The sequence below is a fragment of the Somniosus microcephalus genome, unplaced genomic scaffold (genome assembly GCF_052327205.1).
Source record: "Somniosus microcephalus isolate GS21.2 unplaced genomic scaffold, FLI_Smic_1.0 unresolved_chr4, whole genome shotgun sequence".
Lineage (NCBI taxonomy): Eukaryota > Metazoa > Chordata > Chondrichthyes > Squaliformes > Somniosidae > Somniosus > Somniosus microcephalus.
This window is the reverse complement of record NW_028225182.1, coordinates 4080103-4106350: the sequence shown is the minus strand read 5'-3', so window position 1 is coordinate 4106350 and position 26248 is coordinate 4080103. Positions and strand designations below refer to the sequence as shown.

Genomic DNA, 26248 nt, shown 5'->3' with positions numbered 1-26248 from the left:
GTGCTGTGAAGTAACCGCTGAGCGAAAGCTGACACAGATTAAAAGACGAGAAACCGCTCAATATAAAGGATGAGCTCACAAACGTTAATTTCTGTATTCTGTGTCAAAGGACCCCCAAATCCTTGAATATACTCAATGACTGAGCATCCACTGCCCTCTGAGGTTGAGAATTGCAAAAATTCACAAGCCTCTGAGTGAAGAAATGTCTCCTCATCTGACTCTCAAATGGCCGGCCCCTTATCCTGAGACTCTGCCCCCTAGTTCGAGACTCTCCAGCCAGGGGAAACAACCTCTCAACTTCTACCCTTTCAAGCCCTCCATGAAAATTGTACCTTTCAATGAGAACTCCTCTCGTTCTTCTGAACTCCAGAGATTACAGGCCCAATCTACTCAATCTCTCTTCATTGGACAATCCTATCATCATTGAAAACAATCAGGTTTGATTCCCAGTCAGGGATTTCGGTTCTGACAAAGACCATTGAAGTCTGTGAGAATCTTAATAATTGTATTAAAACCAACAAAAATGTGTGTTGCACACTGAAGGAAATTGTAACATGTTTGCTGGGTGGCAGTCAAACTTTAAAAACTTTCTTCATAGATTCATAGATGTATAGCAAAAGGCGACTATTTGATCCAGCGTTTTCGTAGTGTAGTGGTTATCACGTTCGCCTAACACGCGTAAAATCCCCGGTTCGAAACCAGGCGGAAGCATTTTGTAAATCATGTTCATTTAAATCGTAGAAAAATGGATCAATTCCCATTTGTTATGCAAAGTAACAAAGTCCTGTTACATTTGTGTTATTCTGTACAGTTATGCACACACACAGAACACTACGGTGTCGCTCGCTCACTTCCGTTTCCAGCCCTGACCGTGCAGACAGCCCCTCTCAAAGCTACACAATCCGGCTGCTTTCAGTTGAATTGTGAAAGATTATTCAAGGATCCTGCAGCTTTACTTCGGTTCACAACAGCAGATCGAAGCCGCGTTGCTGCAAACAACAAACCATGTTTTCCAGAATTCCAAGGTGTATACGGAACTCAATCATTAAAATTCCCTTCATTAACCTCAGGGGTTCAGGTAATTTTCTATGGTTCTATAACAAGTTATTAAAGTTTGACTGTCATCCGGTATACATGTTAGCAATTCCTGCAGTGTGCAACAAAATGTTGTGGGTTGATTAATGATAATAGAAACAATTATGAAGTGTCTCACAGACTTCAATGATTCCTTAATGCCGTTGGTTGACTAAAAGCTATCAATCGCAGATTAAAATGAGCAATTCATGATGCATCTTTGAAAGAGCTATCCAATCAGTCCCACTCCGCTGCTCTTCCCCCATTGCCCTGCTGACACTCCTGCCAGTGGAAACTGTTTCCCCCATAATTTTGATCACCTCTATTAAATCTCCCCTGACCAGTGATTAATGGAGTTCAACGCGAACAAGTATCAGATCATCCACTTGGGGCCGAGCAAAGATCGGTCAGTGTGTGGTCTGAAAACATCATGTGAGAGAATAGGTTTTTTCTGTGAAGTAGCCGGTCCCGTTAAATTTTACAAATGTTGCCCCAGATCGCTGCTCTCTCAAGCAATGAACATTTTAAACCATTCTCCTAAAATGCAATGTGTAAAATGAGATATGAGTTATCAGTTCAGGAGATGCAAAGAGCAAAATAAATGAATGAAGTTTCGACTGTCCCTCAGTAACCATATTATCATGTCTTTCATTCTGCAAAATAAAGTTACCGGTTAATTAATGGTGATTTAAGCAGTTCTTATTTATTCACATTAGATGCATGTAATTAATTTAATAAAATTACATCGCATTCATGAATAAGAAACGGTGATATCAAAATTTCTTCCCTAACCGTGAATCGAACCCAGCCTGCAACACTGATAGGAATAAATTATTGAATCATTTAATGGTGCCTCGAAAAATATCACACTACTAAATTAAATCACTGCTTTAAAGTGTTTCGGTGTTGAAGGGGATTGAAAAAAGCCCAGACTGCGCCCGCGGTGAGACAGAGTTCGAACTTACAAAGAAGTTGGTGCTGCGAAGTAACCGCCAAGCGAAAGCTGACAACGATTAAAGAAGGAGACAGCGCTCAATATAAAGGAAGAGCTCACAAAAGTTAACTTTCTGTATTCTATGTAAAAGGACTCTCAAATCCTTGAATATACTCAATGACTGAGCATCCACTGCCCTCTGAGGTTGAGAATTGCAAAGATCACAAGCCTCTGAGTGAAGAAATGTCTCCTCATCTGAGTCTCAAATAGCCGGCCCCTAATCCTCAGACTCTGCCTCCCAGTTCTAGACTCTCCAGCCAGGGGAAACAACCTCTCAGCTTCTATCCTTTCAAGCCCTCCAAGAAAATTGTACCTTTCAATGACAACACATCTCGTACTTCTGAACTCCAGAGATTATAGGCCCAATCTACTCAATCTCTCCTCATAGGACAATCCAATCATCATTGAAAACAATCAGGTTTGATTCCCAGTCAGGGATTTCAGTTCTGACAAAGACAATTGAAGTCTGTGAGAATCTTATTAATTGTATTAAAACGAACAAAAATGTGTGTTGCACACTGAAGGAAATTGTAACATGTTTGCTGGGTGACAGTCAAACTTAAATAACTTTCTTCATAGATTCATAGATTTATAGCCAAAGGCGACTGTTTTATCCAGCGTTTCCGTAGTGTAGTGGTTATCACGTTCGCCTAACACGCGAAAGGTCCCCGGTTCGAAACCGGGCGGAAACATTTTGTAAATCATGTTCATTTAAATCGTAGAAAAATGGATCAATTCGCATTTGTTATGCAATGTAACAAAGTCCTGTTACATTTGTGTTATTCTGTACAGTTGTACACACACACAGAACACTACGGTTTCGCTCGCTCACTTCCGTTTCCAGCCCTGACCGTGCAGACAGCCCCTCTCAAAGTTGCACATTCCGGCTGCTTTCAGTTGAATTGTGAAAGATTATTCAAGGATCCTGCAGCTTTACCTCGGTTCACAACAGCAGATCTAAGCCCCGTTTCTGCAAACTACAAACCATGTTTTCCAGAATTCCAAGGTGTATACGGAACTCAACCATTAAAATTCCCTTCATTAACCACAGGGGTTCAGGCAATTTTCTATGATTCTATAAAAAGTTATTGAAGTTTGACTGTCATCCGGTATACATGTTAGCAATTCCTGCAGTGTGCAACACAATGTTGTGGGTTGATTAATGATAATAGAAACAGTTATGAAGTGTCTCACAGACTTCAATGATCCCTTAATACCGTTGGTTAACTAAAATCTATCAATTGCAGGTTAAAATGAGGAATTCATATTGCATCTTTGAAAGAGCTATCCAATCAGTCCCACTCCGCTGCTCTTCCCCCATAGCCCTGCTGACACTCCTGCCAGTGGAAACGGTTTCCCCCTTAATTTTGATCACCTCTATTAAATCTCCCCTGACCAGTGAATAATGGAGCTCAACGCGGGCAAGTGTCAGATCATCCACTTGGGGCCTAGCAAAGATCAGTCAGTGTGTGGTCTGAAAACATCATGTGAGAGAATCGGTTTTTTCTGTGAAATAGCCGGTCCCGTTAAATTTTACAAATGTTGCCCCAGATCGCTGCTCTCTCAAGCAATGAACATTTTAAACCATGCTCCTGAAATGCAATGTGTAAAATGAGATATGGGTTAACAGTTCAGGAGATGCAAAGAGCAAAATAAATGAATGAAGTTTCGACTGTCCCTCAGTAACCATATTATTATGTCTTTCATTCCGCAAAATAAAGTTACCGGTTAATTAATGGTGATTAAAGCAGTTCTTATTTATTCACATTAGATGCATGTAATTAATTTAATAAAATTACATCGCATTCATGAATAAGAAACGGTGATATCAAAATTTCTTCCCTAACCGTGAATCGAACCCAGCCTGCAACACTGATAGGAATAAATTATTGAATCATTTAATGGTGCCTCGAAAAATATCACACTACTAAATTAAAATCACTGCTTTAATGTGTTTCGGTGTTGAAGGGGATTGAAAAAAGCCCAGACTGCGCCCGCGGTGAGACAGAGTTCGAACTTACAAAGAAGTTGGTGCTGCGAAGTAACCGCCAAGCGAAAGCTGACAACGATTAAAGAAGGAGACAGCACTCAATATAAAGGAAGAGCTCACAAAAGTTAACTTTCTGTATTCTATGTAAAAGGACTCTCAAATCCTTGAATATACTCAATGACTGAGCAACCACTGCCCTCTGAGGTTGAGAATTGCAAAGATCACAAGCCTCTGAGTGAAGAAATGTCTCCTCATCTGAGTCTCAAATAGCCGGCCCCTAATCTTCAGACTCTGCCCCCCAGTTCTAGACTCTCAAGCCAGGGGAAACAACCTCTCAGCTTCTATCCTTTCAAGCCCTCCAAGAAAATTGTACCTTTCAATGACAACACATCTCGTACTTCTGAACTCCAGAGATTATAGGCCCAATCTACTCAATCTCTCCTCATAGGACAATCCAATCATCATTGAATACAATCAGGTTTGATTCCCAGTCAGGGATTTCAGTTCTGACAAAGACAATTGAAGTCTGTGAGAATCTTATTAATTGTATTAAAACGAACAAAAATGTGTGTTGCACACTGAAGGAAATTGTAACATGTTTGCTGGGTGACAGTCAAACTTAAATAACTTTCTTCATAGATTCATAGATTTATAGCCAAAGGCGACTGTTTTATCCAGCGTTTCCGTAGTGTAGTGGTTATCACGTTCGCCTAACACGCGAAAGGTCCCCGGTTCGAAACCGGGCGGAAACATTTTGTAAATCATGTTCATTTAAATCGTAGAAAAATGGATCAATTCTCATTTGTTATGCAATGTAACAAAGTCCTGTTACATTTGTGTTATTCTGTACAGTTGTACACACACACAGAACTCTACGGTTTCGCTCGCTCACTTCCGTTTCCAGCCCTGACCGTGCAGACAGCCCCTCTCAAAGTTGCACATTCCGGCTGCTTTCAGTTGAATTGTGAAAGATTATTCAAGGATCCTGCAGCTTTACCTCGGTTCACAACAGCAGATCTAAGCCCCGTTTCTGCAAACTACAAACCATGTTTTCCAGAATTCCAAGGTGTATACGGAACTCAACCATTAAAATTCCCTTCATTAACCACAGGGGTTCAGGCAATTTTCTATGATTCTATAAAAAGTTATTGAAGTTTGACTGTCATCCGGTATACATGTTAGCAATTCCTGCAGTGTGCAACAAAATGTTGTGGGTTGATTAATGATAATAGAAACAGTTATGAAGTGTCTCACAGACTTCAATGATCCCTTAATACCGTTGGTTAACTAAAATCTATCAATTGCAGGTTAAAATGAGGAATTCATATTGCATCTTTGAAAGAGCTATCCAATCAGTCCCACTCCGCTGCTCTTCCCCCATAGCCCTGCTGACACTCCTGCCAGTGGAAACGGTTTCCCCCTTAATTTTGATCACCTCTATTAAATCTCCCCTGACCAGTGAATAATGGAGCTCAACGCGGGCAAGTGTCAGATCATCCACTTGGGGCCTAGCAAAGATCAGTCAGTGTGTGGTCTGAAAACATCATGTGAGAGAATCGGTTTTTTCTGTGAAATAGCCGGTCCCGTTAAATTTTACAAATGTTGCCCCAGATCGCTGCTCTCTCAAGCAATGAACATTTTAAACCATTCTCCTGAAATGCAATGTGTAAAATGAGATATGGGTTAACAGTTCAGGAGATGCAAAGAGCAAAATAAATGAATGGAGTTTCGACTGTCCCTCAGTAACCATATTATTATGTCTTTCATTCCGCAAAATAAAGTTACCGGTTAATTAATGGTGATTAAAGCAGTTCTTATTTATTCACATTAGATGCATGTAATTAATTTAATAAAATTACATCGCATTCATGAATAAGAAACGGTGATATCAAAATTTCTTCCCTAACCGTGAATCGAACCCAGCCTGCAACACTGATAGGAATAAATTATTGAATCATTTAATGGTGCCTCGAAAAATATCACACTACTAAATTAAAATCACTGCTTTAATGTGTTTCGGTGTTGAAGGGGATTGAAAAAAGCCCAGACTGCGCCCGCGGTGAGACAGAGTTCGAACTTACAAAGAAGTTGGTGCTGCGAAGTAACCGCCAAGCGAAAGCTGACAACGATTAAAGAAGGAGACAGCGCTCAATATAAAGGAAGAGCTCACAAAAGTTAACTTTCTGTATTCTATGTAAAAGGACTCTCAAATCCTTGAATATACTCAATGACTGAGCATCCACTGCCCTCTGAGGTTGAGAATTGCAAAGATCACAAGCCTCTGCGTGAAGAAATGTCTCCTCATCTGAGTCTCAAATAGCCGGCCCCTAATCCTCAGACTCTGCCCCCCAGTTCTAGACTCTCCAGCCAGGGGAAACAACCTCTCAGCTTCTATCCTTTCAAGCCCTCCAAGAAAATTGTACCTTTCAATGACAACACATCTCGTACTTCTGAACTCCAGAGATTATAGGCCCAATCTACTCAATCTCTCCTCATAGGACAATCCAATCATCATTGAAAACAATCAGGTTTGATTCCCAGTCAGGGATTTCAGTTCTGACAAAGACAATTGAAGTCTGTGAGAATCTTATTAATTGTATTAAAACGAACAAAAATGTGTGTTGCACACTGAAGGAAATTGTAACATGTTTGCTGGGTGACAGTCAAACTTAAATAACTTTCTTCATAGATTCATAGATTTATAGCCAAAGGCGACTGTTTTATCCAGCGTTTCCGTAGTGTAGTGGTTATCACGTTCGCCTAACACGCGAAAAGTCCCCGGTTCGAAACCGGGCGGAAACATTTTGTAAATCATGTTCATTTAAATCGTAGAAAAATGGATCAATTCGCATTTGTTATGCAATGTAACAAAGTCCTGTTACATTTGTGTTATTCTGTACAGTTGTGCACACACACAGAACACTACGGTTTCGCTCGCTCACTTCCGTTTCCAGCCCTGACCGTGCAGACAGCCCCTCTCAAAGTTGCACATTCCGGCTGCTTTCAGTTGAATTGTGAAAGATTATTCAAGGATCCTGCAGCTTTACCTCGGTTCACAACAGCAGATCTAAGCCCCGTTTCTGCAAACTACAAACCATGTTTTCCAGAATTCCAAGGTGTATACGGAACTCAACCATTAAAATTCCCTTCATTAACCACAGGGGTTCAGGCAATTTTCTATGATTCTATAAAAAGTTATTGAAGTTTGACTGTCATCCGGTATACATGTTAGCAATTCCTGCAGTGTGCAACAAAATGTTGTGGGTTGATTAATGATAATAGAAACAGTTATGAAGTGTCTCACAGACTTCAATGATCCCTTAATACCGTTGGTTAACTAAAATCTATCAATTGCAGGTTAAAATGAGGAATTCATATTGCATCTTTGAAAGAGCTATCCAATCAGTCCCACTCCGCTGCTCTTCCCCCATAGCCCTGCTGACACTCCTGCCAGTGGAAACGGTTTCCCCCTTAATTTTGATCACCTCTATTAAATCTCCCCTGACCAGTGAATAATGGAGCTCAACGCGGGCAAGTGTCAGATCATCCACTTGGGGCCTAGCAAAGATCAGTCAGTGTGTGGTCTGAAAACATCATGTGAGAGAATCGGTTTTTTCTGTGAAATAGCCGGTCCCGTTAAATTTTACAAATGTTGCCCCAGATCGCTGCTCTCTCAAGCAATGAACATTTTAAACCATTCTCCTGAAATGCAATGTGTAAAATGAGATATGGGTTAACAGTTCAGGAGATGCAAAGAGCAAAATAAATGAATGAAGTTTCGACTGTCCCTCAGTAACCATATTATTATGTCTTTCATTCCGCAAAATAAAGTTACCGGTTAATTAATGGTGATTAAAGCAGTTCTTATTTATTCACATTAGATGCATGTAATTAATTTAATAAAATTACATCGCATTCATGAATAAGAAACGGTGATATCAAAATTTCTTCCCTAACCGTGAATCGAACCCAGCCTGCAACACTGATAGGAATAAATTATTGAATCATTTAATGGTGCCTCGAAAAATATCACACTACTAAATTAAAATCACTGCTTTAATGTGTTTCGGTGTTGAAGGGGATTGAAAAAAGCCCAGACTGCGCCCGCGGTGAGACAGAGTTCGAACTTACAAAGAAGTTGGTGCTGCAAAGTAACCGCCAAGCGAAAGCTGACAACGATTAAAGAAGGAGACAGCGCTCAATATAAAGGAAGAGCTCACAAAAGTTAACTTTCTGTATTCTATGTAAAAGGACTCTCAAATGCTTGAATATACTCAATGACTGAGCATCCACTGCCCTCTGAGGTTGAGAATTGCAAAGATCACAAGCCTCTGAGTGAAGAAATGTCTCCTCATCTGAGTCTCAAATAGCCGGCCCCTAATCCTCAGACTCTGCCCCCCAGTTCTAGACTCTCCAGCCAGGGGAAACAACCTCTCAGCTTCTATCCTTTCAAGCCCTCCAAGAAAATTGTACCTTTCAATGACAACACATCTCGTACTTCTGAACTCCAGAGATTATAGGCCCAATCTACTCAATCTCTCCTCATAGGACAATCCAATCATCATTGAAAACAATCAGGTTTGATTCCCAGTCAGGGATTTCAGTTCTGACAAAGACAATTGAAGTCTGTGAGAATCTTATTAATTGTATTAAAACGAACAAAAATGTGTGTTGCACACTGAAGGAAATTGTAACATATTTGCTGGGTGACAGTCAAACTTAAATAACTTTCTTCATAGATTCATAGATTTATAGCCAAAGGCGACTGTTTTATCCAGCGTTTCCGTAGTGTAGTGGTTATCACGTTCGCCTAACACGCGAAAAGTCCCCGGTTCGAAACCGGGCGGAAACATTTTGTAAATCATGTTCATTTAAATCGTAGAAAAATGGATCAATTCGCATTTGTTATGCAATGTAACAAAGTCCTGTTACATTTGTGTTATTCTGTACAGTTGTGCACACACACAGAAGACTACGGTTTCGCTCGCTCACTTCCGTTTCCAGCCCTGACCGTGCAGACAGCCCCTCTCAAAGTTGCACATTCCGGCTGCTTTCAGTTGAATTGTGAAAGATTATTCAAGGATCCTGCAGCTTTACCTCGGTTCACAACAGCAGATCTAAGCCCCGTTTCTGCAAACTACAAACCATGTTTTCCAGAATTCCAAGGTGTATACGGAACTCAACCATTAAAATTCCCTTCATTAACCACAGGGGTTCAGGCAATTTTCTATGATTCTATAAAAAGTTATTGAAGTTTGACTGTCATCCGGTATACATGTTAGCAATTCCTGCAGTGTGCAACAAAATGTTGTGGGTTGATTAATGATAATAGAAACAGTTATGAAGTGTCTCACAGACTTCAATGATCCCTTAATACCGTTGGTTAACTAAAATCTATCAATTGCAGGTTAAAATGAGGAATTCATATTGCATCTTTGAAAGAGCTATCCAATCAGTCCCACTCCGCTGCTCTTCCCCCATAGCCCTGCTGACACTCCTGCCAGTGGAAACGGTTTCCCCCTTAATTTTGATCACCTCTATTAAATCTCCCCTGACCAGTGAATAATGGAGCTCAACGCGGGCAAGTGTCAGATCATCCACTTGGGGCCTAGCAAAGATCAGTCAGTGTGTGGTCTGAAAACATCATGTGAGAGAATCGGTTTTTTCTGTGAAATAGCCGGTCCCGTTAAATTTTACAAATGTTGCACCAGATCGCTGCTCTCTCAAGCAATGAACATTTTAAACCATTCTCCTGAAATGCAATGTGTAAAATGAGATATGGGTTAACAGTTCAGGAGATGCAAAGAGCAAAATAAATGAATGAAGTTTCGACTGTCCCTCAGTAACCATATTATTATGTCTTTCATTCCGCAAAATAAAGTTACCGGTTAATTAATGGTGATTAAAGCAGTTCTTATTTATTCACATTAGATGCATGTAATTAATTTAATAAAATTACATCGCATTCATGAATAAGAAACGGTGATATCAAAATTTCTTCCCTAACCGTGAATCGAACCCAGCCTGCAACACTGATAGGAATAAATTATTGAATCATTTAATGGTGCCTCGAAAAATATCACACTACTAAATTAAAATCACTGCTTTAATGTGTTTCGGTGTTGAAGGGGATTGAAAAAAGCCCAGACTGCGCCCGCGGTGAGACAGAGTTCGAACTTACAAAGAAGTTGGTGCTGCAAAGTAACCGCCAAGCGAAAGCTGACAACGATTAAAGAAGGAGACAGCGCTCAATATAAAGGAAGAGCTCACAAAAGTTAACTTTCTGTATTCTATGTAAAAGGACTCTCAAATCCTTGAATATACTCAATGACTGAGCATCCACTGCCCTCTGAGGTTGAGAATTGCAAAGATCACAAGCCTCTGAGTGAAGAAATGTCTCCTCATCTGAGTCTCAAATAGCCGGCCCCTAATCCTCAGACTCTGCCCCCCAGTTCTAGACTCTCCAGCCAGGGGAAACAACCTCTCAGCTTCTATCCTTTCAAGCCCTCCAAGAAAATTGTACCTTTCAATGACAACACATCTCGTACTTCTGAACTCCAGAGATTATAGGCCCAATCTACTCAATCTCTCCTCATAGGACAATCCAATCATCATTGAAAACAATCAGGTTTGATTCCCAGTCAGGGATTTCAGTTCTGACAAAGACAATTGAAGTCTGTGAGAATCTTATTAATTGTATTAAAACGAACAAAAATGTGTGTTGCACACTGAAGGAAATTGTAACATGTTTGCTGGGTGACAGTCAAACTTAAATAACTTTCTTCATAGATTCATAGATTTATAGCCAAAGGCGACTGTTTTATCCAGCGTTTCCGTAGTGTAGTGGTTATCACGTTCGCCTAACACGCGAAAGGTCCCCGGTTCGAAACCGGGCGGAAGCATTTTGTAAATCATGTTCATTTAAATCGTAGTAAAATGGATCAATTCGCATTTGTTATGCAATGTAACAAAGTCCTGTTACATTTGTGTTATTCTGTACAGTTGTACACACACACAGAACACTACGGTTTCGCTCGCTCACTTCCGTTTCCAGCCCTGACCGTGCAGAGAGCCCCTCTCAAAGTTGCACATTCCGGCTGCTTTCAGTTGAATTGTGAAAGATTATTCAAGGATCCTGCACCTTTACCTCGGTTCACAACAGCAGATCTAAGCCCCGTTTCTGCAAACTACAAACCATGTTTTCCAGAATTCCAAGGTGTATACGGAACTCAACCATTAAAATTCCCTTCATTAACCACAGGGGTTCAGGCAATTTTCTATGATTCTATAAAAAGTTATTGAAGTTTGACTGTCATCCGGTATACATGTTAGCAATTCCTGCAGTGTGCAACAAAATGTTGTGGGTTGATTAATGATAATAGAAACAGTTATGAAGTGTCTCACAGACTTCAATGATCCCTTAATACCGTTGGTTAACTTAAATCTATCAATTGCAGGTTAAAATGAGGAATTCATATTGCATCTTTGAAAGAGCTATCCAATCAGTCCCACTCCGCTGCTCTTCCCCCATAGCCCTGCTGACACTCCTGCCAGTGGAAACGGTTTCCCCCTTAATTTTGATCACCTCTATTAAATCTCCCCTGACCAGTGAATAATGGAGCTCAACGCGGGCAAGTGTCAGATCATCCACTTGGGGCCTAGCAAAGATCAGTCAGTGTGTGGTCTGAAAACATCATGTGAGAGAATCGGTTTTTTCTGTGAAATAGCCGGTCCCGTTAAATTTTACAAATGTTGCCCCAGATCGCTGCTCTCTCAAGCAATGAACATTTTAAACCATTCTCCTGAAATGCAATGTGTAAAATGAGATATGGGTTAACAGTTCAGGAGATGCAAAGAGCAAAATAAATGAATGAAGTTTCGACTGTCCCTCAGTAACCATATTATTATGTCTTTCATTCCGCAAAATAAAGTTACCGGTTAATTAATGGTGATTAAAGCAGTTCTTATTTATTCACATTAGATGCATGTAATTAATTTAATAAAATTACATCGCATTCATGAATAAGAAACGGTGATATCAAAATTTCTTCCCTAACCGTGAATCGAACCCAGCCTGCAACACTGATAGGAATAAATTATTGAATCATTTAATGGTGCCTCGAAAAATATCACACTACTAAATTAAAATCACTGCTATAATGTGTTTCGGTGTTGAAGGGGATTGAAAAAAGCCCAGACTGCGCCCGCGGTGAGACAGAGTTCGAACTTTCAAAGAAGTTGGTGCTGCGAAGTAACCGCCAAGCGAAAGCTGACAACGATTAAAGAAGGAGACAGCGCTCAATATAAAGGAAGAGCTCACAAAAGTTAACTTTCTGTATTCTATGTAAAACGACTCTCAAATGCTTGAATATACTCAATGACTGAGCATCCACTGCCCTCTGAGGTTGAGAATTGCAAAGATCACAAGCCTCTGAGTGAAGAAATGTCTCCTCATCTGAGTCTCAAATAGCCGGCCCCTAATCCTCAGACTCTGCCCCCCAGTTCTAGACTCTCCAGCCAGGGGAAACAACCTCTCAGCTTCTATCCTTTCAAGCCCTCCAAGAAAATTGTACCTTTCAATGACAACACATCTCGTACTTCTGAACTCCAGAGATTATAGGCCCAATCTACTCAATCTCTCCTCATAGGACAATCCAATCATCATTGAAAACAATCAGGTTTGATTCCCTGTCAGGGATTTCAGTTCTGACAAAGACAATTGAAGTCTGTGAGAATCTTATTAATTGTATTAAAACGAACAAAAATGTGTGTTGCACACTGAAGGAAATTGTAACATGTTTGCTGGGTGACAGTCAAACTTAAATAACTTTCTTCATAGATTCATAGATTTATAGCCAAAGGCGACTGTTTTATCCAGCGTTTCCGTAGTGTAGTGGTTATCACGTTCGCCTAACACGCGAAAGGTCCCTGGTTCGAAACCGGGCGGAAGCATTTTGTAAATCATGTTCATTTAAATCGTAGAAAAATGGATCAATTCGCATTTGTTATGCAATGTAACAAAGTCCTGTTACATTTGTGTTATTCTGTACAGTTGTACACACACACAGAACACTACGGTTTCGCTCGCTCACTTCCGTTTCCAGCCCTGACCGTGCAGACAGCCCCTCTCAAAGTTGCACATTCCGGCTGCTTTCAGTTGAATTGTGAAAGATTATTCAAGGATCCTGCACCTTTACCTCGGTTCACAACAGCAGATCTAAGCCCCGTTTCTGCAAACTACAAACCATGTTTTCCAGAATTCCAAGGTGTATACGGAACTCAACCATTAAAATTCCCTTCATTAACCACAGGGGTTCAGGCAATTTTCTATGATTCTATAAAAAGTTATTGAAGTTTGACTGTCATCCGGTATACATGTTAGCAATTCCTGCAGTGTGCAACAAAATGTTGTGGGTTGATTAATGATAATAGAAACAGTTATGAAGTGTCTCACAGACTTCAATGATCCCTTAATACCGTTGGTTAACTTAAATCTATCAATTGCAGGTTAAAATGAGGAATTCATATTGCATCTTTGAAAGAGCTATCCAATCAGTCCCACTCCGCTGCTCTTCCCCCATAGCCCTGCTGACACTCCTGCCAGTGGAAACGGTTTCCCCCTTAATTTTGATCACCTCTATTAAATCTCCCCTGACCAGTGAATAATTGAGCTCAACGCGGGCAAGTGTCAGATCATCCACTTGGGGCCTAGCAAAGATCAGTCAGTGTGTGGTCTGAAAACATCATGTGAGAGAATCGGTTTTTTCTGTGAAATAGCCGGTCCCGTTAAATTTTACAAATGTTGCCCCAGATCGCTGCTCTCTCAAGCAATGAACATTTTAAACCATTCTCCTGAAATGCAATGTGTAAAATGAGATATGGGTTAACAGTTCAGGAGATGCAAAGAGCAAAATAAATGAATGAAGTTTCGACTGTCCCTCAGTAACCATATTATTATGTCTTTCATTCCGCAAAATAAAGTTACCGGTTAATTAATGGTGATTAAAGCAGTTCTTATTTATTCACATTAGATGCATGTAATTAATTTAATAAAATTACATCGCATTCATGAATAAGAAACGGTGATATCAAAATTTCTTCCCTAACCGTGAATCGAACCCAGCCTGCAACACTGATAGGAATAAATTATTGAATCATTTAATGGTGCCTCGAAAAATATCACACTACTAAATTAAAATCACTGCTATAATGTGCTTCGGTGTTGAAGGGGATTGAAAAAAGCCCAGACTGTGCCCGCGGTGAGACAGAGTTCGAACTTTCAAAGAAGTTGGTGCTGCGAAGTAACCGCCAAGCGAAAGCTGACAACAATTAAAGAAGGAGACAGCGCTCAATATAAAGGAAGAGCTCACAAAAGTTAACTTTCTGTATTCTATGTAAAAGGACTCTCAAATCCTTGAATATACTCAATGACTGAGCATCCACTGCCCTCTGAGGTTGAGAATTGCAAAGATCACAAGCCTCTGAGTGAAGAAATGTCTCCTCATCTGAGTCTCAAATAGCCGGCCCCTAATCCTCAGACTCTGCCCCCCAGTTCTAGACTCTCCAGCCAGGGGAAACAACCTCTCAGCTTCTATCCTTTCAAGCCCTCCAAGAAAATTGTACCTTTCAATGACAACACATCTCGTACTTCTGAACTCCAGAGATTATAGGCCCAATCTACTCAATCTCTCCTCACAGGACAATCCAATCATCATTGAAAACAATCAGGTTTGATTCCCAGTCAGGGATTTCAGTTCTGACAAAGACAATTGAAGTCTGTGAGAATCTTATTAATTGTATTAAAACGAACAAAAATGTGTGTTGCACACTGAAGGAAATTGTAACATGTTTGCTGGGTGACAGTCAAACTTAAATAACTTTCTTCATAGATTCATAGATTTATAGCCAAAGGCGACTGTTTTATCCAGCGTTTCCGTAGTGTAGTGGTTATCACGTTCGCCTAACACGCGAAAGGTCCCCGGTTCGAAACCGGGCGGAAGCATTTTGTAAATCATGTTCATTTAAATCGTAGAAAAATGGATCAATTCGCATTTGTTATGCAATGTAACAAAGTCCTGTTACATTTGTGTTATTCTGTACAGTTGTACACACACACAGAACACTACGGTTTCGCTCGCTCACTTCCGTTTCCAGCCCTGACCGTGCAGACAGCCCCTCTCAAAGTTGCACATTCCGGCTGCTTTCAGTTGAATTGTGAAAGATTATTCAAGGATCCTGCACCTTTACCTCGGTTCACAACAGCAGATCTAAGCCCCGTTTCTGCAAACTACAAACCATGTTTTCCAGAATTCCAAGGTGTATACGGAACTCAACCATTAAAATTCCCTTCATTAACCACAGGGGTTCAGGCAATTTTCTATGATTCTATAAAAAGTTATTGAAGTTTGACTGTCATCCGGTATACATGTTAGCAATTCCTGCAGTGTGCAACAAAATGTTGTGGGTTGATTAATGATAATAGAAACAGTTATGAAGTGTCTCACAGACTTCAATGATCCCTTAATACCGTTGGTTAACTTAAATCTATCAATTGCAGGTTAAAATGAGGAATTCATATTGCATCTTTGAAAGAGCTATCCAATCAGTCCCACTCCGCTGCTCTTCCCCCATAGCCCTGCTGACACTCCTGCCAGTGGAAACGGTTTCCCCCTTAATTTTGATCACCTCTATTAAATCTCCCCTGACCAGTGAATAATTGAGCTCAACGCGGGCAAGTGTCAGATCATCCACTTGGGGCCTAGCAAAGATCAGTCAGTGTGTGGTCTGAAAACATCATGTGAGAGAATCGGTTTTTTCTGTGAAATAGCCGGTCCCGTTAAATTTTACAAATGTTGCCCCAGATCGCTGCTCTCTCAAGCAATGAACATTTTAAACCATTCTCCTGAAATGCAATGTGTAAAATGAGATATGGGTTAACAGTTCAGGAGATGCAAAGAGCAAAATAAATGAATGAAGTTTCGACTGTCCCTCAGTAACCATATTATTATGTCTTTCATTCCGCAAAATAAAGTTACCGGTTAATTAATGGTGATTAAAGCAGTTCTTATTTATTCACATTAGATGCATGTAATTAATTTAATAAAATTACATCGCATTCATGAATAAGAAACGGTGATATCAAAATTTCTTCCCTAACCGTGAATCGAACCCAGCCTGCAACACTGATAGGAATAAATTATTGAATCATTTAATGGTGCCTCGAAAAATATCACACTACTAAATTAAAATCACTGCTATAATGTGCTTCGGTGTTGAAGGGGATTGAAAAAAGCCCAGACTGTGCCCGCGGTGAGACAGAGTTCGAACTTTCAAAGAAGTTGGTGCTGCGAAGTAACCGCCAAGCGAAAGCTGACAACAATTAAAGAAGGAGACAGCGCTCAATATAAAGGAAGAGCTCACAAAAGTTAACTTTCTGTATTCTATGTAAAAGGACTCTCAAATCCTTGAATATACTCAATGACTGAGCATCCACTGCCCTCTGAGGTTGAGAATTGCAAAGATCACAAGCCTCTGAGTGAAGAAATGTCTCCTCATCTGAGTCTCAAATAGCCGGCCCCTAATCCTCAGACTCTGCCCCCCAGTTCTAGACTCTCCAGCCAGGGGAAACAACCTCTCAGCTTCTATCCTTTCAAGCCCTCCAAGAAAATTGTACCTTTCAATGACAACACATCTCGTACTTCTGAACTCCAGAGATTATAGGCCCAATCTACTCAATCTCTCCTCATAGGACAATCCAATCATCATTGAAAACAATCAGGTTTGATTCCCAGTCAGGGATTTCAGTTCTGACAAAGACAATTGAAGTCTGTGAGAATCTTATTAATTGTATTAAAACGAACAAAAATGTGTGTTGCACACTGAAGGAAATTGTAACATGTTTGCTGGGTGACAGTCAAACTTAAATAACTTTCTTCATAGATTCATAGATTTATAGCCAAAGGCGACTGTTTTATCCAGCGTTTCCGTAGTGTAGTGGTTATCACGTTCGCCTAACACGCGAAAGGTCCCCGGTTCGAAACCGGGCGGAAGCATTTTGTAAATCATGTTCATTTAAATCGTAGAAAAATGGATCAATTCGCATTTGTTATGCAATGTAACAAAGTCCTGTTACATTTGTGTTATTCTGTACAGTTGTACACACACACAGAACACTACGGTTTCGCTCGCTCACTTCCGTTTCCAGCCCTGACCGTGCAGACAGCCCCTCTCAAAGTTGCACATTCCGGCTGCTTTCAGTTGAATTGTGAAAGATTATTCAAGGATCCTGCAGCTTTACCTCGGTTCACAACAGCAGATCTAAGCCCCGTTTCTGCAAACTACAAACCATGTTTTCCAGAATTCCAAGGTGTATACGGAACTCAACCATTAAAATTCCCTTCATTAACCACAGGGGTTCAGGCAATTTTCTATGATTCTATAAAAAGTTATTGAAGTTTGACTGTCATCCGGTATACATGTTAGCAATTCCTGCAGTGTGCAACAAAATGTTGTGGGTTGATTAATGATAATAGAAACAGTTATGAAGTGTCTCACAGACTTCAATGATCCCTTAATACCGTTGGTTAACTAAAATCTATCAATTGCAGGTTAAAATGAGGAATTCATATTGCATCTTTGAAAGAGCTATCCAATCAGTCCCACTCCGCTGCTCTTCCCCCATAGCCCTGCTGACACTCCTGCCAGTGGAAACGGTTTCCCCCTTAATTTTGATCACCTCTATTAAATCTCCCCTGACCAGTGAATAATGGAGCTCAACGCGGGCAAGTGTCAGATCATCCACTTGGGGCCTAGCAAAGATCAGTCAGTGTGTGGTCTGAAAACATCATGTGAGAGAATCGGTTTTTTCTGTGAAATAGCCGGTCCCGTTAAATTTTACAAATGTTGCCCCAGATCGCTGCTCTCTCAAGCAATGAACATTTTAAACCATTCTCCTGAAATGCAATGTGTAAAATGAGATATGGGTTAACAGTTCAGGAGATGCAAAGAGCAAAATAAATGAATGAAGTTTCGACTGTCCCTCAGTAACCATATTATTATGTCTTTCATTCCGCAAAATAAAGTTACCGGTTAATTAATGGTGATTAAAGCAGTTCTTATTTATTCACATTAGATGCATGTAATTAATTTAATAAAATTACATCGCATTCATGAATAAGAAACGGTGATATCAAAATTTCTTCCCTAACCGTGAATCGAACCCAGCCTGCAACACTGATAGGAATAAATTATTGAATCATTTAATGGTGCCTCGAAAAATATCACACTACTAAATTAAAATCACTGCTTTAATGTGTTTCGGTGTTGAAGGGGATTGAAAAAAGCCCAGACTGCGCCCGCGGTGAGACAGAGTTCGAACTTACAAAGAAGTTGGTGCTGCGAAGTAACCGCCAAGCGAAAGCTGACAACGATTAAAGAATGAGACAGCGCTCAATATAAAGGAAGAGCTCACAAAAGTTAACTTTCTGTATTCTATGTAAAAGGACTCTCAAATCCTTGAATATACTCAATGACTGAGCATCCACTGCCCTCTGAGGTTGAGAATTGCAAAGATCACAAGCCTCTGAGTGAAGAAATGTCTCCTCATCTGAGTCTCAAATAGCCGGCCCCTAATCCTCAGACTCTGCCCCCCAGTTCTAGACTCTCCAGCCAGGGGAAACAACCTCTCAGCTTCTATCCTTTCAAGCCCTCCAAGAAAATTGTACCTTTCAATGACAACACATCTCGTACTTCTGAACTCCAGAGATTATAGGCCCAATCTACTCAATCTCTCCTCACAGGACAATCCAATCATCATTGAAAACAATCAGGTTTGATTCCCAGTCAGGGATTTCAGTTCTGACAAAGACAATTGAAGTCTGTGAAAATCTTATTAATTGTATTAAAACGAACAAAAATGTGTGTTGCACACTGAAGGAAATTGTAACATGTTTGCTGGGTGACAGTCAAACTTAAATAACTTTCTTCATAGATTCATAGATTTATAGCCAAAGGCGACTGTTTTATCCAGCGTTTCCGTAGTGTAGTGGTTATCACGTTCGCCTAACACGCAAAAGGTCCCCGGTTCGAAACCGGGCGGGAACATTTTGTAAATCATGTTCATTTAAATCGTAGAAAAATGGATCAATTCGCATTTGTTATGCAATGTAACAAAGTCCTGTTACATTTGTGTTATTCTGTACAGTTGTACACACACACAGAACACTACGGTTTCGCTCGCTCACTTCCGTTTCCAGCCCTGACCGTGCAGACAGCCCCTCTCAAAGTTGCACATTCCGGCTGCTTTCAGTTGAATTGTGAAAGATTATTCAAGGATCCTGCAGCTTTACCTCGGTTCACAACAGCAGATCTAAGCCCCGTTTCTGCAAACTACAAACCATGTTTTCCAGAATTCCAAGGTGTATACGGAACTCAACCATTAAAATTCCCTTCATTAACCACAGGGATTCAGGCAATTTTCTATGATTCTATAAAAGTTATTGAAGTTTGACTGTCATCCGGTATACATGTTAGCAATTCCTGCAGTGTGCAACAAAATGTTGTGGGTTGATTAATGATAATAGAAACAGTTATGAAGTGTCTCACAGACTTCAATGATCCCTTAATACCGTTGGTTAACTAAAATCTATCAATTGCAGGTTAAAATGAGGAATTCATATTGCATCTTTGAAAGAGCTATCCAATCAGTCCCACTCCGCTGCTCTTCCCCCATAGCCCTGCTGACACTCCTCCCAGTGGAAACGGTTTCCCCCTTAATTTTGATCACCTCTATTAAATCTCCCCTGACCAGTGAATAATGGAGCTCAACGCGGGCAAGTGTCAGATCATCCACTTGGGGCCTAGCAAAGATCAGTCAGTGTGTGGTCTGAAAACATCATGTGAGAGAATCGGTTTTTTCTGTGAAATAGCCGGTCCCGTTAAATTTTACAAATGTTGCCCCAGATCGCTGCTCTCTCAAGCAATGAACATTTTAAACCATTCTCCTGAAATGCAATGTGTAAAATGAGATATGGGTTAACAGTTCAGGAGATGCAAAGAGCAAAATAAATGAATGAAGTTTCGACTGTCCCTCAGTAACCATATTATTATGTCTTTCATTCCGCAAAATAAAGTTACCGGTTAATTAATGGTGATTAAAGCAGTTCTTATTTATTCACATTAGATGCATGTAATTAATTTAATAAAATTACATCGCATTCATGAATAAGAAACGGTGATATCAAAATTTCTTCCCTAACCGTGAATCGAACCCAGCCTGCAACACTGATAGGAATAAATTATTGAATCATTTAATGGTGCCTCGAAAAATATCACACTACTAAATTAAAATCACTGCTTTAATGTGTTTCGGTGTTGAAGGGGATTGAAAAAAGCCCAGACTGCGCCCGCGGTGAGACAGAGTTCGAACTTACAAAGAAGTTGGTGCTGCGAAGTAACCGCCAAGCGAAAGCTGACAACGATTAAAGAAGGAGACAGCGCTCAATATAAAGGAAGAGCTCACAAAAGTTAACTTTCTGTATTCTATGTAAAAGGACTCTCAAATCCTTGAATATACTCAATGACTGAGCATCCACTGCCCTCTGAGGTTGAGAATTGCAAAGATCACAAGCCTCTGAGTGAAGAAATGTCTCCTCATCTGAGTCTCAAATAGCCGGCCCCTAATCCTCAGACTCTGCCCCCCAGTTCTAGACTCTCCAGCCAGGGGAAACAACCTCTCAGCTTCTATCCTTTCAAGCCCTCCAAGAAAATTGTACCTTTCAATGACAACACATCTCGTACTTCTGAACTCCAGAGATTATAGGCCCAATCTACTCAATCTCTCCTCATAGGACAATCCAATCATCATTGAAAACAATCAGGTTTGATTCCCAGTCAGGGATTTCAGTTCTGACAAAGACAATTGAAGTCTGTGAGAATCTTATTAATTGTATTAAAACGAACAAAAATGTGTGTTGCACACTGAAGGAAATTGTAACATGTTTGCTGGGTGACAGTCAAACTTAAATAACTTTCTTCATAGATTCATAGATTTATAGCCAAAGGCGACTGTTTTATCCAGCGTTTCCGTAGTGTAGTGGTTATCACGTTCGCCTAACACGCGAAAGGTCCCCGGTTCGAAACCGGGCGGAAACATTTTGTAAATCATGTTCATTTAAATCGTAGAAAAATGGATCAATTCTCATTTGTTATGCAATGTAACAAAGTCCTGTTACATTTGTGTTATTCTGTACAGTTGTACACACACACAGAACTCTACGGTTTCGCTCGCTCACTTCCGTTTCCAGCCCTGACCGTGCAGACAGCCCCTCTCAAAGTTGCACATTCCGGCTGCTTTCAGTTGAATTGTGAAAGATTATTCAAGGATCCTGCAGCTTTACCTCGGTTCACAACAGCAGATCTAAGCCCCGTTTCTGCAAACTACAAACCATGTTTTCCAGAATTCCAAGGTGTATACGGAACTCAACCATTAAAATTCCCTTCATTAACCACAGGGGTTCAGGCAATTTTCTATGATTCTATAAAAAGTTATTGAAGTTTGACTGTCATCCGGTATACATGTTAGCAATTCCTGCAGTGTGCAACAAAATGTTGTGGGTTGATTAATGATAATAGAAACAGTTATGAAGTGTCTCACAGACTTCAATGATCCCTTAATACCGTTGGTTAACTAAAATCTATCAATTGCAGGTTAAAATGAGGAATTCATATTGCATCTTTGAAAGAGCTATCCAATCAGTCCCACTCCGCTGCTCTTCCCCCATAGCCCTGCTGACACTCCTGCCAGTGGAAACGGTTTCCCCCTTAATTTTGATCACCTCTATTAAATCTCCCCTGACCAGTGAATAATGGAGCTCAACGCGGGCAAGTGTCAGATCATCCACTTGGGGCCTAGCAAAGATCAGTCAGTGTGTGGTCTGAAAACATCATGTGAGAGAATCGTTTTTTTCTGTGAAATAGCCGGTCCCGTTAAATTTTACAAATGTTGCCCCAGATCGCTGCTCTCTCAAGCAATGAACATTTTAAACCATTCTCCTGAAATGCAATGTGTAAAATGAGATATGGGTTAACAGTTCAGGAGATGCAAAGAGCAAAATAAATGAATGAAGTTTCGACTGTCCCTCAGTAACCATATTATTATGTCTTTCATTCCGCAAAATAAAGTTACCGGTTAATTAATGGTGATTAAAGCAGTTCTTATTTATTCACATTAGATGCATGTAATTAATTTTATAAAATTACATCGCATTCATGAATAAGAAACGGTGATATCAAAATTTCTTCCCTAACCGTGAATCGAACCCAGCCTGCAACACTGATAGGAATAAATTATTGAATCATTTAATGGTGCCTCGAAAAATATCACACTACTAAATTAAAATCACTGCTTTAATGTGTTTCGGTGTTGAAGGGGATTGAAAAAAGCCCAGACTGCGCCCGCGGTGAGACAGAGTTCGAACTTACAAAGAAGTTGGTGCTGTGAAGTAACAGCTGGGCGAAAGCTGACACCGATTGAAGGGCGAGAAACCGCTCAATATAAAGGATGAGCTCACAAACGTTAATTTCTGTATTCTGTGTAAAAGGACTCCCAAATTCTTGAATATACTCAATGACTGAGCATCCACTGCCCTCTGTGGTTGAGAATTGCAAAGATTCACAAGCCTCTGAGTGAAGAAATGTCTCCTCATCTGAGTCTCAAATGGCCGGCCCCTTATCCTGAGACTCTGCCTCCTAGTTCGAGACTCTCCAGCCAGGGGAAACAACCTCTCATCTTGTACGGTTTCAAGCCCTCCAAGAAAATTGTTCCTTTCAATGACAACACATCTCGTACTTCTGAACTCCAGAGATTATAGGCCCAATCTACTCAATCTCTCCTCATAGGACAGTCCAATCATCATTGAAAACAATCAGGTTTGATTCCCAGTCAGGGATTTCAGTTCTGACAAAGACAATTGAAGTCTGTGAGAATCTTATTAATTGTATTAAAACCAACAAAAATGTGTGTTGCACACTGAAGGAAATTGTAACATGTTTGCTGGGTGACAGTCAAACTTAAATAACTTTCTTCATAGATTGATAGATTTATAGCCAAAGGCGACTGTTTTATCCAGCGTTTCCGTAGTGTAGTGGTTATCACGTTCGCCTAACACGCGGCAGGTCCCCGGTTCGAAACCAAGCTGCAACATTTTGTAAATCATGTTCATTTATGTCGTGGAGAAATGGATCAATTCGCATTTGTTATGCAATGTGACAAAGTCCTGTTACATTTGTGTTATTCTGTGCAGTTCTGCACACACACAGAACACTACGGTGTCCCTCGCTCACTTCCGTTTCCGGACCTGACCGTGCAGACAGCCCCTCTCAAAGCTGCACATTCAGGCTGCTTTCAGTTGAATTGTGAAAGATTATTCAAGGATCCTGCAGCTTTACCTCGGTTCACAACAGCAGATCTAAGCCGCGTTTCTGCAAACTACAAACCATGTTTTCCAGAATTCCAAGGTGTATACGGAACTCAAACATTAAACTTCCCTTCATTAACCACAGGGGTTCAGGCAATTTTCTCTGATTATATAAAACGTTATTAAAGTTTGACTGTCATCCGTTATACATGTTAGCAATTCCTGCAGTGTGCAACAAAATGTTGTGGGTGGATTATTGATAATAGAAACAATTATGAAGTGTCTCACAGACTTCAATGATCCCGTAATAACGTTGGTTAACTAAAATCCATCAATCGCAGATTAAAATGAGCAATTCATGATGCATCTTTGAACGAGCTATCCAATCAGTCCCACTCCGCAGGTCGTCCCCCATAGCCCTGCTGACACTCCTGCCAGTGGAAACCTTTTCCCCCTTAATTTTGATCACCTCTATTAAATCTCCCCTGACCAGTGATTAATGGAGTTCAACGCGTTCAAGTGTCAGATCATCCACTTGGGGCCCAGCAAAGATTGGTCAGTGTGTGGTCTGAAAACATCATGTGAGAGAATAGGTTTTTTCTGTGAAATAGCCGGTCCCGATAAATTTTACAAATCTTGCCCCAGATCGCTGATCTCTCAAGCAATGAAGATGTTAAACTATTCTCCTAAAATGCAATGTGTAAAATGAGATATGGGTTAACGGTTCAGGAGAAGCAAAGAGCAAAATAAATGAATGAAGTTTCGACTGTCCCTCAGTAACCATATTATCATGTCTTTCATTCTGCAAAATAAAGTTACCGGTTAATTAATGGTGATTATAGCAGTTCTTATTGATTCACATTAGATGTATGTAATTAATTTAATAAAATTACATCGCATTCATGAATAAGAAACGGTGATATCAAAATTTCTTCCCTAACCGTGAATCGAACCCAGCCTGCAACACTGATAGGAATAAATTATTGAATCATTTAATGGTGCCTCGAAAAATATCACACTACTAAATTAAAATCACTGCTATAATGTGTTTCGGTGTTGAAGGGGATTGAAAAAAGCCCAGACTGCGCCCGCGGTGAGACAGAGTTCGAACTTTCAAAGAAGTTGGTGCTGCGAAGTAACCGCCAAGCGAAAGCTGACAACGATTAAAGAAGGAGACAGCGCTCAATATAAAGGAAGAGCTCACAAAAGTTAACTTTCTGTATTCTATGTAAAAGGACTCTCAAATCCTTGAATATACTCAATGACTGAGCATCCACTGCCCTCTGAGGTTGAGAATTGCAAAGATCACAAGCCTCTGAGTGAAGAAATGTCTCCTCATCTGAGTCTCAAATAGCCGGCCCCTAATCCTCAGACTCTGCCCCCCAGTTCTAGACTCTCCAGCCAGGGGAAACAACCTCTCAGCTTCTACCCTTTCAAGCCCTCCATGAAAATTATACCTTTCAATGAGAACACCTCTCGTTCTTCTGAACTCCAGAGATTATAGGCCCAATCTGCTCAATCTCTCCTCATAGGACAATCCTATCATCATTGAAAACAATCAGGTTTGATTCCCAGTCAGGGATTTCAGTTCTGACAAAGACCATTGAAGTCTGTGAGAATCTTAATAATTGTATTAAAACCAACAAAAATGTGTGTTGCACACTGAAGGAAATTGTAACATGTTTGCCGGATGACAGTCAAACTTTAATAACTTTCGTCAGAGATTCATAGATTTATAACAAAAGGCGACTGATTGCTCCAGCGTTTCCGTAGTGTTGTGTTTATCACGTTCGCTGAAACACGCGAAAAGTCCCCGGTTCGAAACCGGGCGGAAACATTTTGTAAATCATTTTCATTTAAATCGTTGAAAAATTGATCAATTCCCATTTGTTATGCAAAGTAACAAAGTCCTGTTACATTTGTGTTATTCTGTACAGTTATGCACACACACAGAACACTACGGTGTCGCTCGCTCACTTCCGTTTCCAGCCCTGGCCGTGCAGACAGCCCCTCTCAAAGCTACACAATCCGGCTGCTTTCAGTTGAATTGTGAAAGATTATTCAAGGATCCTGCAGCTTTACTTCGGTTCACAACAGCAGATCGAAGCCGCGTTGCTGCAACCAACAAACCATGTTTTCCAGAATTCCAAGGTGTATACGGAACTCAACCATTAAAATTCCCTTCATTAACCTCAGGGGTTCAGGTAATTTTCTATGATTCTATAACAAGTTATTAAAGTTTGACTGTCATCCGGTATACATGTTAGCAATTCCTGCAGTGTGCAACAAAATGTTGTGGGTTGATTAATGATAATAGAAACAATTATGAAGTGTCTCACAGACTTCAATGATTCCTTAATACCGTTGGTTGACTAAAAGCTATCAATCGCAGGTTAAAATGAGCAATTCATGATGCATCTTTGAAAGAGTTATCCAATCAGTCCCACTCCGCTGCTCTTCCCCCATAGCCCTGCTGACACTCCTGCCAGTGGAAACTGTTTCCCCCATAATTTTGATCACCTCTATTAAATCTCCCCTGACCAGTGATTAATGGAGTTCAACGCGGGCAAGTATCAGATCATCCACTTGGGGCCGAGCAAAGATCGGTCAGTGTGTGGTCTGAAAACATCATGTGAGAGAATAGGTTTTTTCTGTGAAGTAGCCGGTCCCGTTAAATTTTACAAATGTTGCCCCAGATCGCTGCTCTCTCAAGCAATTAACATTTTAAACCATTCTCCTAAAATGCAATGTGTAAAATGAGATATGAGTTATCAG

General features: G+C 40.4%; 10 non-coding genes across 10 annotated transcripts; all 10 read left to right on the top strand.

Annotated features, from left to right (window-relative positions):
* The first annotated feature begins 2687 nt into the window (after positions 1 to 2687).
* On the top strand, positions 2688 to 2760 carry trnav-aac (transfer RNA valine (anticodon AAC)). Its single transcript has one exon. It is a non-coding gene; the product is annotated as a tRNA-Val (tRNA).
* Positions 2761 to 4737: 1977 nt separating this feature from the next.
* On the top strand, positions 4738 to 4810 carry trnav-aac (transfer RNA valine (anticodon AAC)). Its single transcript has one exon. It is a non-coding gene; the product is annotated as a tRNA-Val (tRNA).
* A 1977-nt stretch (positions 4811 to 6787) lies between these two features.
* trnav-aac (transfer RNA valine (anticodon AAC)) lies at positions 6788 to 6860 on the top strand. Its single transcript has one exon. It is a non-coding gene; the product is annotated as a tRNA-Val (tRNA).
* A 1977-nt stretch (positions 6861 to 8837) lies between these two features.
* On the top strand, positions 8838 to 8910 carry trnav-aac (transfer RNA valine (anticodon AAC)). Its single transcript has one exon. It is a non-coding gene; the product is annotated as a tRNA-Val (tRNA).
* A 1977-nt stretch (positions 8911 to 10887) lies between these two features.
* trnav-aac (transfer RNA valine (anticodon AAC)) lies at positions 10888 to 10960 on the top strand. The gene has a single exon. It is a non-coding gene; the product is annotated as a tRNA-Val (tRNA).
* A 1977-nt stretch (positions 10961 to 12937) lies between these two features.
* trnav-aac (transfer RNA valine (anticodon AAC)) lies at positions 12938 to 13010 on the top strand. Its single transcript has one exon. It is a non-coding gene; the product is annotated as a tRNA-Val (tRNA).
* A 1977-nt stretch (positions 13011 to 14987) lies between these two features.
* On the top strand, positions 14988 to 15060 carry trnav-aac (transfer RNA valine (anticodon AAC)). Its single transcript has one exon. It is a non-coding gene; the product is annotated as a tRNA-Val (tRNA).
* Positions 15061 to 17037: 1977 nt separating this feature from the next.
* On the top strand, positions 17038 to 17110 carry trnav-aac (transfer RNA valine (anticodon AAC)). The gene has a single exon. It is a non-coding gene; the product is annotated as a tRNA-Val (tRNA).
* A 1977-nt stretch (positions 17111 to 19087) lies between these two features.
* trnav-aac (transfer RNA valine (anticodon AAC)) lies at positions 19088 to 19160 on the top strand. Its single transcript has one exon. It is a non-coding gene; the product is annotated as a tRNA-Val (tRNA).
* A 1976-nt stretch (positions 19161 to 21136) lies between these two features.
* Positions 21137 to 21209, top strand: trnav-aac (transfer RNA valine (anticodon AAC)). The gene has a single exon. It is a non-coding gene; the product is annotated as a tRNA-Val (tRNA).
* The last annotated feature ends 5039 nt before the right edge of the window (positions 21210 to 26248 follow it).